At 53.8% G+C, this 13,023-nt stretch overlaps 1 pseudogene; it reads right to left on the minus strand.

The window, feature by feature from the left end:
- Positions 1–897: 897 nt before the first annotated feature.
- The window catches only part of LOC146200786 (uncharacterized), a 34,468-nt pseudogene continuing 22,342 nt past the window's right edge, over positions 898–13,023 (minus strand).

A 13,023-nucleotide genomic window follows, 5' to 3' on the forward strand; every position in this document is an offset into this window, starting at 1 on the left:
TGGAATAGGGCCTACCCTGTGCCCTTAAGGAAGATGAAGCGCGGCGCTACACCCGGGCGCATCAAGGTTAGTGTAAAGCTTTTGGCCAACCTTCCCGACGCAGCCATGCCGTGCACCTCAAATGCTTCAATAATATTTGGGACGGAGACACTCCTTTCCCTCTCGATTTAAAGTCGACTCTCGTAGCCTTTATCCCGAAAGCCGGGAAACCTTTGACGTGGAGAACCTTCGCCCTATATCTCCCACGTCTTGTGTCGGCCAGCTAATGGCAACAATGATGCGTGAGAGACTCTCCGAATTTCTGGAAACACATCACATTTTCGCGAACACCATGTTCGGTTTCCGTCCTCAAAAATCAGCACCGGATATACTCATTCAGCTCCACCACGACATAATAGATCCTGTCGAATGCCCCCATAATGACAAAGTGGTCCTCGCCTTGGACCTTAAAGGTGCATTCAACAATGTCAAGCATGAAGTAATCCTCCACCACATCAGTCAGAGCAACTGCTGCCAAAAAACATTCAATCACATAAGACAATTTCTTACAGACCGCCAAGCCTACATACGCATACAACACGCGGAACACGGGCCATACACCATTGGCTCGAGGGGAACACCTCAAGGCGCGGTTTTGTGCCCCCTCCTCTTCAATTTAGCTATGCTTCAGCTTCCCTTCAAATTGGCTTTTCTTCCCGGGACACATCACACACTTCCAGCCGATGATATTGTTACGGGCAAAGAAGAAGAAGCGGACAATGGCGTCGGCAGGCGCGCTCGCGCTAGGTCCGCCATCATTCATTAAACGTCATCTACCATCGCCACCGGTCATGTTCTGTCTCCTTTCATCGTCGGCTTGCCGCCCTGCAACATTTGGTGGAGGTGCGGGGTGCAGCATTATACCTTGTTATCCTTGCCCGGAGCTTTGACGCCTGTGTCATCTTGCGCCGTCGGCACTGGTTTCCTGGGACGACGCATCACCTGGCTGTGCGCCAGCCTGCTGGACCCAACGCCACATCGCCGTTCTGCACCCCTGCCCAGTCCGCCGCCCTGACCAAAAGACACGAAGAAACACAGGCAGCCCTACTTTAAGATCCCACCGACATAAGATGCCACGAACACGTGCAAGGAAACATCACAAGACAAAGAACATGAAAGACCTGACCGAACGCGTTGATCGACCCGAATCGCCGACCAGATGAACCCACCGACCCGATACAACACTACACGTGAAGACATCGCCCTCGCCTGTGCCGTTTGATGCGTACCTAGGACCCAGCCATCAAATCCTGGCAACCGGTTCAACGAAGGCTTCCTGGGCCAGGCTTCATTATTCATCATGGCGGCAAGTCGTTACCTTCTTTCTCTTCTTTCTTCACCGGCCCGCACAAGATCACCGTCATGTCACAGATTGCCAATTCCTGACACCATTTTATGGAGCTGCATCATAGCACCGCCACCGGCGGATATTATGCGTGATCCTTCCCTCGAGCAGTGGGAGGCCGTGTTGGCCAGCTTAAACCCGGTCGTCCAGAACAGGGCCGTAAAGTGGGCCACCCAGGTCGCCGTCAGCCATGGGTTGATGGCCATCTAACACGGAATCGTCCACACATGCCCTCTGACGAAACGTTTTTCCATCCCTTCATCCATCCACCGTCATGTCACAAATCTGATCAACTTTGACTTCTTCTTCGCACACTGATCGGGTGGATCGCTCGGTGGCCCCGGGTAGTGTTACGGGCGAAGAAGAAGAAGCGGACAATGGCGTGGGCAGGCGCACTCGCACTAGGTCTGCCATCATTCATTAAACATCATCTACCATCGACATCGGTCATGTTCTGTCTCCTTTCATCATCGGCTTTCCGCCCCGCAACAATATCATAATCTGGGCCACGCAAGGTAACCTAGGCCACAGCGAGTCCTGGCTTCAAGCAGCGGCGACCGTTGTCGATGACTACGCGAACTACATCGGACTCCAATGTGCCTCAGCTAAATCTAAATTTCTGCACATACGCCCCTCCTCTCGAGACACAACTCAGCTTCGCATCAGTCGCCCCTTGGGAAAGATCCGGGAGGCCAAAGAGATCCGCGTCCTTGGCCTCTTTATACAAGCGGTATTGGCCGGCACAAATTCCTTCCTGCAGCCTGTTCCTACTGTCCCCCTCCCCTCGGTCACCTCCTCGGAGGCAGCCGAGGAAGCAGCCATCGCCTACGCGCTTGCACACACGGAAGCACGCTACATAATTTCCGACTCAAAAACTGCGCTACTAAATTTTGCGCTTGGTAGAGTTCACATTTCTGCATTCAGTATACTGAGCTCGCCCGCCGCTAACCCACCCCGCTATGTGGAGCTGATATGGGTGCCTGCGCACTCCGGGAATCCCGGTAACGAGGCCGCCAATGCGTTAGCCCGAGGTTCTTTAAACCGGGCGCCGGCGGCCTCCGATCCGTGATGCACGCGTGATCGCATGCACTCCTTCAGTGAGCTAACGCAGGCCTATCGGGCCGAGCGACTACTCTATCCTCCACCTCACCCATCTTTAGACAACTACCACCAGACGCTCTGGCGACGACTACAAACGCGCACCCTCCCGTCCCCTTATAGTGCGTCTCGCTACCACCACACCCTCACCAATCTCTCCTGCACCATTTGCAACAACTCCATTGCCACCCTCGCCCACATCCTGTTCCAATGCCCGGCGGATCCTCCCCCGCAGGGTCGAGAGCACCTTACCACCTGGGAGGACTGGGAGACCCTGCTGCACTCTGAGGACACGGTTCGGCAGATGATCGCCACAGACTGGGCTGCCGACGTCATGAACCATAGAAACATGAACGTTTGAGTGTAGTGGGGCCGTGCGGGGGCCCAGGGGCATGCATGCCCCAAACTCCTCCGTTTTAATAAAGTTATTACCACCACCAACACCGACACCATCTTAGCCAAACTTCTCACGGTGGGAGACCAGGGGGGCCGTATGGTCCGCCAGGTCTCCACCAAGCGGGGCGGATTACGAAGCAAGGATGCACTGCGGCTTGCCCATGCTTTCGTTACTAGGCGAATCCTCTACTCGACCCTGTACTTATACTTGTGCAAACACAATGATGACCAACTCGAGCCCATCCACCGAAAAGTCATCAAGCGGGCTCTCGACCTTGGTTTGTGGGGTTTTAATGTCCCAAAGCGAATCAGGCTAACAGAGACGCCGTAGTGGAGGACTCTGGAAATTTCAACCACTGAAATCGCACAGCACACGCGCGCCTTGCTTTTCGCCTACATCGAAAAGCGGCAGCCAAGGCCGGGAATCCATCCCGCGTCCTTGGGCACAGCAGTCGAGCACTGTAACCACTGCACCACTCTGGCGGGGGCCCTCGACCTTCCAGTCAGCACGGTCCACAAGAAACTTCTGGCTCTTTGCGTGGTGAACACCTTCCGGGAGCTTCTAGAAGCCCACTTACTGAACCTATACACGCGTCTTACACAGACCACGTCCGGTCACCGCCTTTTAAACCGGCTACCCATCAAACACGAATACCACATTGAGGAAAGGGTAAGAGTGCCAGAATCGTGGAGACGCGCCCTCCGGTCCTGACCCCTTCCCCGAAGCATGTCCAAAGAAGACCATAGCGGTCGTCGCCAGGCGCGCGTGGAATCGTTGGAACGATACTATAGTCACCAACAACACTTGTATACGTGGACGTTGCCGGCCCATACCACGGGGGGTGGTATATGGGGGCAGTCGTACACAACACGAACACAGTTAAAGCGGTAACTTTCAAAGCCTACAGCACAACACAGGCGGAGGAGATTGCCATCGCTTTTACTCTCCGTATTGCCAAGTCGAAACACATCATCACCGACTCGCGAGCGGCCTGTCGGATGTATAGGCTGGGGTTTACGGAGCTTCTCCCAAACGCACACCACTGGAAAAGCCGAGCGTCAGGCCGGGGGACGCTTGTACCCACTTTCCCGGCATATACTGCAATCTAGCTACCGATACAAATATCCAACTCTGCATAACCTCCTTTGGGCGCCTGGTCACCAGGGTCTGAAGGGAAACGAACAGGCCGATCAGGCTGCCCGCGCAACCTCTCCCCAGGCTATCTCCCTGTCCTTGAAAGCCTACTCCCACTCAGACAATCTGGGTCTTACATTCAAAGACATGACCGATTACTACAAGGAGGAGCACAGGCGCTACCCGGCCCCTTGTGAGGGAATGGATCGCGCTGATGAGCGCCTCCTCATCAAAAATTTTACCAATAGGTACTGCCCGACGGTACTTCAACATTTCAACCCATCCTTTCATGGTGCATGCCAGTACTGTGGGGAGGTGGCTGACACCTTCCGTATTGTCTGGGCGTTCTAGTCAAACCCATCCACTCCCCCGAACGACCAATCCAACCATAGAGGACTGGGAGGCGGCCCTGCTCGGCTGTCAGGACCTCAAGGACGCGGGCGGCGTTGCTTGCCAATGGGTCCCCGGAATCTGGTTTTCCAGCTAAATGGTATAAGAATTTAGAAGCACAAAGAACAAGGAAACGTGCCGAGCGTGCTCACGAAACGGCTCAAGACACTGAGCGTCGTCGTGAAATGGATGCCGAAGCGAAGAGGAAGAAACGTGCAGTAGAAACTCCAGGGCAACGGGATGCTCGACTGCAAGTGAAGGCTGCTGTGAGATGGTACACGCCGCTGAGAGGCTCGCGAAAAATCAAGCTGCAACAAGCATAATTGCCCGGGTGCAACCGACCAAGGGCAGCGGTCGGAATGTTTGGGCCTTAGGTTTGTGTGTTGTGTGTTTTGGAAGCGCAGCCGCCGGCGCTCTTTGTCTTTGTGACTGCTGGCCACCTCTTGCGTGAGCTGAGGGACGATATTGGAGCGAGTGTACATCGCTGAAGTGTATGCATGAAAGGTATAGCGGAGATAAGCGATGCTACGTACCTACTTGGTATTTGATTAACTATTCAAATCGGCCATATTTTTTTCCTTCTTCCTACAGCCACAACAACACTGTGCTGACACAGGGGCGGGGAGGTGGTGAAGGGTGGCAGTTCCAAGCCCTACGGGGCTGGGACGGTAGGTCAACGCCGCTTGCGGCGGTGGCTAGCCAGCCACTGACTTTTATCTGTTGTAGGCCGTTATTGCACCAGCCACTGCTTCGGTGGGGGCGGACGACGGCTGTTGTTACGGCGCTCGTTTCTCTCTCTCTCTCTCTTGTTTTTTTCTTTCTTGTCTATTTTGTCTTCTGGCCGCACGAGGCAGAAGAGGTGGCTCAGCTACAGAGCCAGTAGCAGGCCCGTGCATTTTCTTTTCTTTCTTCCTACAGCCACAACAACAACTGCGCTGACATGAAATACTGGATGTGTTCGACAAGGGGCGCGCGATGCACCGTCACGACAGGTCATGATGTCAGGTGTACCAGGAGTATAACTCGGCAATGTTTCTGATGTGGCACCATCCACAGAGTATAGTTGGACTTCCGTCTGGCTTTTAGCCGACGCAGCTGTCTTGGCAGAGGGGGGCCACACTATAGCGGAGGAAGCGTACTTGCGCCGCATCCGAATAGGAAAGGCGCACATAGCATGTGACCGTCAGGTGGTGGTAATGTGGACAAGGTGATTCATGCATATACGAACCTCACCCCGCCAAGCATCCAATCCAGGCGCCCGTGCGGTGCCCTTCATTTACCGCTTCTTCGAACGCTGGACCACAGAGCAAACAGAAACAGACCCAGTTGTCTAGGAGGTGCTATTACAGCAGGCATCAGCAGCGTTTGAAATTGATTTACACAATGCAAAAGGCGCAGCACCTGTCACAATTCTCCGTGGACAAATGTACCACGCCTAAAGGAAGGGAGGAAGGTGGAAGCGAAAGTAGAGAGGGAGAAGTGCGGTAGCGAAGGGCTACGATGGACCACGCTATAATGGATTCCACCTCACCGCACATTAGTGGTCCAAAGTGGACTCTAGAATTTTTTCGGTCGGCTCAAAGCCTCACATGCCGACAGCAGCTTCTTTCTGCGAAATCCATGCTTGGCCTGGATGCCGCGAACTTTAGACGGGCACGGCGGTTTCGGTGACGATATGACAGCAGCGGTCTCGATAGCAGATGGCTCATCCGAGAATCCGGGGCCACCGCGGCATGAGCCTTGGTTGCGCATGCAACTACAACCTCGGTTGGACCTGCCATATGCTTATCAAACGCCAAGTCACCACTAGTGGCCGTGCTTTCCGCCGGTGTACCAGGAGTATAACTCGGCAATGTTTCTGATGTGGCACCATCCACAGAGTATAGTTGGACTTCCGTCTGGCTTTTAGCCGACGCAGCTGTCTTGGCAGAGGGGGGCCACACTATAGCGGAGGAAGCGTACTTGCGCCGCATCCGAATAGGAAAGGCGCACATAGCATGTGACCGTCAGGTGGTAATCACCGCAGCACCGGCGGGGATGGGAGTGGTAGGTCAGCGCCGCTTGCGGCGAGGCTAGCCTGCCACCGAATTTTTATCTGTCGTAGGCCGTCATTGCACGCGCCACTGCTTAGGTGGTTGTCGAGGGCTGTTGCGGTTCGCGTCTTTCTGTTCCTCCTATTTTGCTTTCTTTACTTTCTTTCTTCTGTCTGCACGTGGCAGTGGAGGTGGCTAAGCTACAAAGCCAGTGGCAGGTCCGTGCATTTTCTTTCCCTTTTTCTTAAAACCCCAACAGCAGCAACGACCTTCGCCTTGGTGACCATGGACATCACATCGTCCACAAACAGGTGGTGCTGTTGTTGTTGCCACTGTGGGAAGAAGGAAAAGAAAATGCACAGGCCTGCTACTGGCTCTCTATCTGAGCCACCTGCGACGCATTAATTGGAGAGAAACAAAAATAGAGAAGAAGCAAAGAAAAGAAGACAGCGAGAGAAAGACGCACGTCGCCACCGCCGTTGTCCATCACTGAAGTGTTGGCTGGACTACAACGGATAAAAATCCAGTTGCAGGTTGCCCCCATCGCAATTAAGTGGCTGTGATCTACCAATCCCAGCCACGTAGGGCCAAGAGCAGCCAGCCTCCCTCTAAAAAAGGCGCTGAACAGAATGGCCGAAATTGGTTCGAGGAGCCACACCTTCGCAAACAGGTGCCATACATCGGTAGCCGAAGGCGATGCTGACCAGCGACGCGTAGGTAGTTGGGTACTGGTGATGTTGCAGACATTTCCATCTGCACATACCGCCTCCCAGTCAGAACACCATTTTGTTGGAAATGTAAGATGGCGGGAAAAGGCAGGACATGATGGTCTTTTGAGGCCCAACCGGAGCAATTGTTATATGCTCGCTAGCGATGACGATGCAGCAGGAGTTGACGATTAGAATCATGGAAGCCATGCTCTTCACTGGTACTTGGAAGAATTGGGCGAGACGAGACGTCCGCTCAACCTGAGAACAAAACTAACTGAAGAGAATTTTATTGGGACTCCGAAAACTGAGGATACATGCCCACATACACACTATACAATACACCCTGCCCAACACTATATCAAACAATGATATCCAAGTTGCAGGTCCGTCCTGCACAACGACCATTGCACGAATGCCATTGCGCTAATGCCAAGCTAAACGCACATATCACCCCGCCGGGGTGGTGCAGTGGTTACGGCGCTCGACTATTGTTCCGAAGGACGCGGGATAGAATCCCGGCCTCGGCGGCCGCTTTTCGTTGGAGGCGAAAAGTAAGGCGCCCGTGTGCTGTGCGATGTCAGTGGCGTGTGGTTACCTCAAGTGGTCTAACTTTTCGGAGTCTTCATAGTCATGGCGTCTCTCATAGTCTTAGTTGCTTTGGGACGTTAAACCCAACAAACCAACCAACAAAGCACACATTATGCACGCGTTAAGACTTCAACATCCCTCCCCAAAAAAAAGGAATAAAAGAGAGGAGGTGGGGCGTTCAGAACACGAAAGTTGGCAGAGGCTTAGCTTGGTGAAGCCCGGTAGGTTGCGAAAGCATCCATAGCAGTAGGCGGCATCGTAGTCATGCGGACCGCCGTCACTCACGGACGGCGCGAGTCGGTCGCCGCTTTATACAGTTATATAACGCCACAACACCTGTGGCGCTCCTAGCGGAGAGAGCGGGAGGTTAGGCCGGCGTTCTTGCGCACCGCCGTCTCTCACGGACGGCTCGAGTTGGTCGCCCAGCTTTGAAGCGTGACGTCATAACACCTGTGGCGCTCCTGGCGGAGAGAGTGGGAGTTAGGCCACCGTTCATGCGCACCGCCGTGTCTCACGGACGGCGCGAGTTGGTCGCCCAGCTTTGAGGCGTGACGTCATAACACCTGTGGCGCTCCTGGCGGAGAGAGTGGGAGTTAGGCCACCGTTCATGCGCACCGCCGGGTTTCACGGACGGCGCGAGTTCGTCTCCCAGCTTTGAGGCGTGACGTCATACAGAGGTCATGCGAAAGGTCATTTCATGTGCATCGCCGTCGCACTGCAACGGCTTGAAATTGAAAGTAGTATTGCTTTCGCAATAAAAAGAGAATTTATCGGGTACATACATGCATACAAATACGCACATTTCTCTCAAAATAAAGCACTGTAGGTTACATATGCATAATAAACTAAAAATAACATGATTCCCCAGAGAGGGGAAAACAGTATAAACGAAGAGGGTTCTAATAAAGGACGGCAGGCATCTCAAGTCTGCTGTCTCGTGCAACATAGAAGCGAGTGTACCAGCGCCGCAGAAACCGCGTCTCGCCGTCAGTTTCTAACTGTCCAGAAAGATACTTCCACACGACGAGAGCCTCTGCAAGGCTTGGTATATTGCTCGGGCGGAAGTTCGGCGCGCCTCAGCGTGGCACCTGCGACGCCGCAATACAAACAGAACCACACTGAACGAAAGGTATTCAAAAGGGTTGCCCCGGAGCCTGAGGCGGGGGTTCATACGGACGTTAAACACCACACGACACTTTATAACACTCAATGCAGCAGTGCGGGCATGGCGAGACCATCCGGACGACCAACAAAGAAAGGTGTATGCCAGCGCGGCAGGAACCGTGCCACCCCATCTGTTTCCATACGCTCGGACAGGTACTTCCAGAGGGGGAGACGGGGATTTCGCAGCGCTAAATGTATTGCGCGTGCCGGTTGCCTGCGTGCTTCCACCAGGTAGCGGCGACACCACAAAATAAACATGACACAACACACAACCAGCCGTGCAAACACTTCGCGCGGGCGACGAAAACCTGGCCCGTAGTGTACGGAAAACTTACATCTCACGAGGCGCCACATGACTCGCGCCACTGAGCAGTCATGTGGTACTGCACGGTAGATTGTTTCCGTCGCGCCGCAGTTGAGACAGTTGTCGTTAGGCACGACGCCCGATGAAGCTAGGCGCTGACACGTGGGCAGAACCCACCAGCGCCGCCGCCAATCAAAGTCTCTGACCTCGGGGGGCAGGTGGCTTACTGCCCAAGGCCTCCATGTATTATTTGAGGTGCCCCGCTGATCGTCCAGGCTGAGTCACAAGCTGGCGACTATATCACTAACTGCAGTCGGTGGAACCGCAACTATGTCCACCTCGGGTAAGTCGGCGTTAAGGGTCTGCATGAAACCTGCTGCGACGCGATAGAACGGGTGTGGCCTTTCGGTCTGCGGGCCACTATGTCGATCCGCGGTACAAGCTCGACTAGCTTTGCTCCTCCAGTAGAATAAGAGCGATCGCCCGGATACCAATCACTATCTAGCAGTGTCGTAACTAACTTAGCCATAAGGACACGAGCCACTGTGTTGATACAAGGCAGCCCGAGCCCTCCTCTGCCAGTCGGTAGGTGCAGGAGGTGGCGCGCGACGAGAGCCGTCCCACCATCCTACAGGACCGCGCCTATCAAAGACGCCAGACGGCCAGCCGTGCGGCGCATGAAGACGGCCACTCGCGCCACATAAAATGTGAATGCACATGCTCGAGATTTTAATAACGCGACCAGGGAGTTGAGCGACAGCTCGAAGCGCGCGGTGTCGTGGAGAATTCAGGTCGTACGTGAAACTGCTTTGTCCCATGTGCGAGCCAATACGCCGATTGGTTCAAATATTACTCCAAGTACGCGGAACGCGTCCACAAAGGGGACCTCGGCTGGCAGTCAACCCTGAAATAATCGAAATCGGAGCGCATGACCTTTCCTTGTGTTGAGCTGAGCCCCGAACACGGCCGCGTACTCGGAAAACACACCTTAGAAAATTAGGAAGCTATGAGCATCCCGCAAGAAAAGGGAAAAGTCATCCGCGCACGCAGAGATTGCCATTGTCACCTGTCCAACAAGTGGAAAACCGTGAATGAGCCTATCAGCTGCTACTCAACGTAGAAGCTAATCGAGTGCAAGAGTGAACAGCGCCGACGATAGAGGACACCCCTGCCGAACTCCCCGTGAGACAGGAAATTTGCCTGCAATGCCACCATTTGGAAGGAGCTTACTTGTAAGATAAGCATAGAGGGAACGGACAAGGTGAGTAAATTCTTCACACAGGCCAAGAGGGCGCCGCACAACGAACGAATACCTGTGCTCAATTCTATCAAAGCCTTTGGCGTGATCTAGGGCGACGAATACTTCCGCTAGGCCTTTAGCGCAAGCGTAAAAGAATACATCTCTCATTAGAGCTAGTGCAGCAAACACGGACTGTCCAGGAGCCGAACAGCACTGGTACGGGCTTATCAAGACTTGCAAGTGGACCCGTAGCCTTCGAAGAAGAATGGTGGCCCCCAACTTGTAGTCAGTGTTAAGGAGGGTTATAGCTCGCCACGACGATGGACTCGCTGGGGTCATATCCTCCTTTGGGAGCAACACAATGCATCCCGAGTTAAAGGAGGGTGGCTTAGTGCCGCTTTCCAGTAAGGTATTCACTACAGGGAGCAAGAGAGGACCTAGAATGTCGTAAAAAGATTTATAGAAACCCGTCAGCAGGCCATCTGAGCCTGGCGAACTGGAACTGTTCATTGCGCTAATTGCACTCCGAATCTCCTCCAAATTTGCTGGGGCACAAAGCGCCCTATCAGTCAGCAGGAAGCACGGAAAGGGGCCCACAAAAAGACCCGAAAGGCGTGCAATATACGAGCTGAAAATGCTTCTGATGTCGGCATGATCGGATGAAGTGGAGCCATCCTCACGAGCTACAGATTCTACACGAGTGCGACGGTTGCTGTGTTGGCTTAGAGCTCTCGCGTGCCGGAGATCGGCGCTACCTTCGAGCGACAGACTCAATGCTCATGCGGTGAGTGACATGAAAGAAATATTCTCCAAGATTTGGCGGAAGGAACACTACTAAAAATATAATTTATTGGGTACATACATAGATACAAAACGCACATTGCTCACAAAACGAAAGCACTATACATACAAAACACTATAGGTTACATGTGCATAATAAACTAAAAATAACATGATTCCCCAGAGGGGGGAAAACCGTATAGACGAGGAGGGTTCTAATAAAGGACGACAGGCATCTCAAGTCAGCTGCCTCGTACAACATAGAAGCGCGTGTGCCAGCGCCGCAGAAACCACGTCTCGCCGTCAGTTTCTAACTGTCCAGACAGATACTTCCAGACAACGAGGCGCAGTCTCCGCAAGACTGGGTACATTGCTCTGGCGGGAGTTCGGCGCGCCTCAGCGAGACACCTGCGACGCCACAACACAAACGAGACACCTGCGATGCCACAACACCTGCGACGCCACAACACACTGAACACAAGGTGTTCAAAAGGGTTGCGCCGGGGTTCATGCGGACGTTAAACATCCTATATGCGAGCCGCCACATTGTTCTTGCAAACTACAGATTCGAAAAAAAAAAACATGCGCGAGGCTCTCGGGAGCACCCCAGGTGGCACACTGGTCATTGGGTACAACACCCCATCTGGCAAAGCGCTGTCTCGTGGGAAGGACGCCCCAGCGCCTAAGCCAGTCAAAATCTTGCACTTAATTTGGCAGCCGACAAGCTGCCCACGCTCGCCATTTGCGTACAGTGGTTTCTCGTGGCTCATCAGCTGAAAGCCTGCGAACGGCTACTATTTCGCTGGTGCGTATGGCTGGTAGGTCGCCTACATTAACATCTGGCAGGTCTGCATCGAGAGTCTACGTTATCTCTGCAACCTCGCGGTAAAAAGGCAGAGGTCTGTCCGCCTGTGGACCGAGGTATTGTTCGGGTATAAGCACACGAGGCGCCGTACTCATCCAGTACAGGATGAACGAGCGACCAGGGTAAGACTCGTCAGCTAATAGCCTCTCTACCAGCCTTAACGCGAGTACTCGAGCCACTGTCTGGATGCGCGGAAGGCCAAGGCCTCCCCGGCTGCTCGGAAGGTGTAGGATGTGACGGGCGACTAGCGCTGTCCTGCCATTCGAAACAAAAGTCCCTATAAGCGAAGCGAGTCTGTTCACCAACCTGGCGCGGGATTGTCGCGATACGTGCCACATAAAAGGTGAAAGCGCATGCTCGTGTCTTGACGACACTAATTTTAGCACGTTGAAACGCGCTGCGTCAGAAAGGACGTGCGTGGCTCGCGAGAGAACTACGTCCCATATCCGGGGGGAGACTCCGCTTGGCTTAAATAGCACGCCAAGTACGCGCACTGCGTCCGCAAACAGTACGGCGGCGGCTAACGGGCCCCTGATCTGACCGAAGCGGTGAGCGTTACTTTTCTCCGGGTTGAGTTGGGCTCCTGATACAGCTGCGTATTCTGAAGCTGTCATTGTCACGCACGAAGAGCGAAACGTCGTCCGCGTATGCAGATACAACGACAGTCTCTTGTCGTACTGATGGAAAACCTCGAATCCGCCTGTCAGCAGCGACCCTACGCAGCAGAGGGTCGAGCGAAAGTATGAAGAGTACCAGCGAGAGCGGGAACCCCTGACGCACTCCCCGCGTAATCAGAAAGCTGCCGGCAATTTGGCCATTCAGTACTAGTTCACTGCTAAGATCTGTGTAAAGGTCACGTAGGAGCTGAACGAATTCTTCAGGAAAACGAAATGAGCAGAGCACGGCGAACAAGTAACCATGTTCGACGGCGTCGAA

Source organism: Amblyomma maculatum, chromosome 2, assembly GCF_055883805.1.
Source record: "Amblyomma maculatum isolate TAMU_Amacu chromosome 2, ASM5588380v1, whole genome shotgun sequence".
Lineage (NCBI taxonomy): Eukaryota > Metazoa > Arthropoda > Arachnida > Ixodida > Ixodidae > Amblyomma > Amblyomma maculatum.